Source organism: Gnatocerus cornutus, unplaced genomic scaffold, assembly GCF_029298725.1.
Source record: "Gnatocerus cornutus isolate USDA-ARS CGAHR unplaced genomic scaffold, icGnaCorn1.1 ctg00000327.1, whole genome shotgun sequence".
NCBI classification, from domain to species: Eukaryota; Metazoa; Arthropoda; class Insecta; order Coleoptera; family Tenebrionidae; genus Gnatocerus; species Gnatocerus cornutus.
The window spans coordinates 10,001-14,122 of record NW_028275646.1 but is presented as its reverse complement, the minus strand read 5'-3'; positions in this window follow the sequence as shown (position 1 = coordinate 14,122).

Here is a 4,122-nt window from a genome sequence, read left to right as displayed (position 1 = left end):
GGTCTGGAACTTCAGAAATGTCAAAAATTACTGTTTTTTCCTTTATTTTACATATTGTTTTTGAATTTTGGCGCCTATTTTGACTCAAAAATGGCGCCATCTATGTGACAGGTCTGGAACTTCACAAATGTCAAAAATTACAAGATTCTGGGAAGATTCTGGGTTAATTTACGTATTTTTCTTGAATTTTAAGCATAATTTGACCTGACCTGACCCTAAAATGGCGCCATCTATGTGTCAGGTCTGGAACTTCAGAAATGTCAAAAATTACTGTTTTTTCCTTTATTTTACATATTGTTTTTGAATTTTGGCGCCTATTTTGACTCAAAAATGGCGCCATCTATATGACAGGTCTGGAACTTCAGAAATGTCAAAAATTACAAGATTCTGGGTTAATTTACGTATTTTTTTTGAATGTTAAGCATAATTTGACCTGACCTGACCCTAAAATGGCGCCATCTATGTGTCAGGTCTGGAACTTCAGAAATGTCAAAAATTACTGTTTTTTCCTTTATTTTACATATTGTTTTTGAATTTTGGCGCCTATTTTGACTCAAAAATGGCGCCATCTATGTGACAGGTCTGGAACTTCACAAATGTCAAAAATTACTGTTTTTTCCTATATTTTACATATTGTTTTTGAATTTTGGCGCCTATTTTAACTCAAAAATGGCGCCATCTATATGACAGGTCTGGAACTTCAGAAATGTCAAAAATTACAAGATTCTGGGTTAATTTACGTATTTTTCTTGAATTTTAAGCATAATTTGACCTGACCTGACCCTAAAATGGCGTCATCTATGTGTCAGGTCTGGAACTTCAGAAATGTCAAAAATTACTGTTTTTTCCTTTATTTTACATATTGTTTTTGAATTTCGGCGCCTATTTTGACTCAAAAATGGCGCCATCTAAATGACAGGTCTGGAACTTCAGAAATGTCAAAAATTACAAGATTCTGGGAAGATTCTGGGTTAATTTACGTATTTTTCTTGAATTTTAAGCATAATTTGACCTGACCTGACCCTAAAATGGCGCCATCTATGTGTCAGGTCTGGAACTTCAGAAATGTCAAAAATTACTGTTTTTTCCTTTATTTTACATATTGTTTTTGAATTTTGGCGCCTATTTTGACTCAAAAATGGCGCCATCTATATGACAGGTCTGGAACTTCAGAAATGTCAAAAATTACAAGATTCTGGGTTAATTTACGTATTTTTTTTGAATGTTAAGCATAATTTGACCTGACCTGACCCTAAAATGGCGCCATCTATGTGTCAGGTCTGGAACTTCATAAATGTCAAAAATTACTGTTTTTTCCTTTATTTTACATATTGTTTTTGAATTTTGGCGCCTATTTTGACTCAAAAATGGCGCCATCTATATGACAGGTCTGGAACTTCAGAAATGTCAAAAATTACAAGATTCTGGGTTAATTTACGTATTTTTCTTGAATTTTAAGCATAATTTGACCTAACTGACCCTAAAATGGCGCCATCTATGTGTCAGGTCTGGAACTTCATAAATGTCAAAAATTACTGTTTTTCCTTTATTTTACATATTGTTTTTGAATTTTGGCGCCTATTTTGACTCAAAAATGGCGCCATCTATGTGACAGGTCTGGAACTTCACAAATGTCAAAAATTACTGTTTTTTCCTATATTTTACATATTGTTTTTGAATTTTGGCGCCTATTTTAACTCAAAAATGGCGCCATCTATGTGACAGGTCTGGAACTTCAGAAATGTCAAAAATTACAAGATTCTGGGAAGATTCTGGGTTAATTTACGTATTTTTCTTGAATTTTAAGCATAATTTGACCTGACCTGACCCTAAAATGGCGCCATCTATGTGTCAGGTCTGGAACTTCAGAAATGTCAAAAATTACTGTTTTTTCCTTTATTTTACATATTGTTTTTGAATTTTGGCGCCTATTTTGACTCAAAAATGGCGCCATCTATATGACAGGTCTGGAACTTCACAAATGTCAAAAATTACAAGATTCTGGGTTAATTTACGTATTTTTCTTGAATTTTAAGCATAATTTGACCTAACTGACCCTAAAATGGCGCCATCTATGTGTCAGGTCTGGAACTTCATAAATGTCAAAAATTACTGTTTTTCCTATATTTTACATATTGTTTTTGAATTTTGGCGCCTATTTTGACTCAAAAATGGCGCCATCTATGTGACAGGTCTGGAACTTCACAAATGTCAAAAATTACTGTTTTTTTCCTATATTTTACATATTGTTTTTGAATTTTGGCGCCTATTTTAACTCAAAAATGGCGCCATCTATATGACAGGTCTGGAACTTCAGAAATGTCAAAAATTACAAGATTCTGGGTTAATTTACGTATTTTTCTTGAATTTTAAGCATAATTTGACCTAACTGACCCTAAAATGGCGCCATCTATGTGTCAGGTCTGGAACTTCATAAATGTCAAAAATTACAAGATTCTGGGTTCATTTACGTATTTTTCTTGAATTTTAAGCATAATTTGACCTGACCTGACCCTAAAATGGCGCCATCTATGTGTCAGGTCTGGAACTTCATAAATGTCAAAAATTACTGTTTTTCCTTTATTTTACATATTGTTTTTTAATTTTGGCGCCTATTTTGACTCAAAAATGGCGCCATCTATATGACAGGTCTGGAACTTCAGAAATGTCAAAAATTACAAGATTCTGGGTTAATTTACGTATTTTTCTTGAATTTTAAGCATAATTTGACCTGACCTGACCCTAAAATGGCGTCATCTATGTGTCAGGTCTGGAACTTCAGAAATGTCAAAAATTACAAGATTCTGTGTTAATTTACGTATTTTTCTTGAATTTTAAGCATAATTTGACCTGACCTGACCCTAAAATGGCGTCATCTATGTGTCAGGTCTGGAACTTCAGAAATGTCAAAAATTACAAGATTCTGTGTTAATTTACGTATTTTTCTTGAATTTTAAGCATAATTTGACCTAACTGACCCTAAAATGGCGCCATCTATGTGTCAGGTCTGGAACTTCATAAATGTCAAAAATTACAAGATTCTGGGTTAATTTACGTATTTTTCTTGAATTTTAAGCATAATTTGACCTAACTGACCCTAAAATGGCGCCATCTATGTGTCAGGTCTGGAACGTCATAAATGTCAAAAATTACAAGATTCTGGGTTAATTTACGTATTTTTCTTGAATTTTAAGCATAATTTGACCTGACCTGACCCTAAAATGGCGCCATCTATGTGTCAGGTCTGGAACTTCATAAATGTCAAAAATTACTGTTTTTTCCTTTATTTTACATATTGTTTTTGAATTTTGGCGCCTATTTTGACTCAAAAATGGTGCCATCTATATGACAGGTCTGGAACTTCATAAATGTCAAAAATTACAAGATTCTGGGTTAATTTACGTATTTTTCTTGAATTTTAAGCATAATTTGACCTGACCTGACCCTAAAATGGCGTCATCTATGTGTCAGGTCTGGAACTTCAGAAATGTCAAAAATTACAAGTTTTTAGGTTTATTTACATATTTAAAAAAAAAAATTGTAGTTGTGGCTTTCCATCGAAATTCATCTACTGAAAAATGTAGCTGTTTTCAACTTGTTATTCCGTCAAGTTTTGAATTTTCGTAATTGCAACGTTCGAATGAAATTTGTGGATTTATGACTTTTCGGAATTGGTCAACTCAAAAGTTTTAGAATTGTAACGTTAGATTGAAATCAGTGAGCTTAGAAGTTTTCGGAACTGTAACGTTGGAGGGAAGTCTGTGAATTTATAAGTTTTCGGAAGTTTAACGTTCGAGTGAAATCAGTGAGCTTAGAAGTTTTCGGAACTGTAACGTTCAGCTGAGATCGGTAAAGTTAAAAGTTTTCGGAAGTGTAACGTTCGAGTGAAATCAGTGGACTTGGGAGTTTTCGGAACTGTAACGTTCAGCAAAAATTGGTCGAGTTAAAAGTTTTCGGAACTGTAACGTTCAGCTGAAATTTGTTAAGTCAAGAGCTGTAGATTAAAATTTGTAAACTTATGAGTTTTTGGAACTGTAACGTTCAGCTGAGATTGGTTAAGTTAAAAGTTTTCGGAAGTGTAACGTTAGATTGAAATCAGTGAGCTTAGAAGTTTTCGGAACT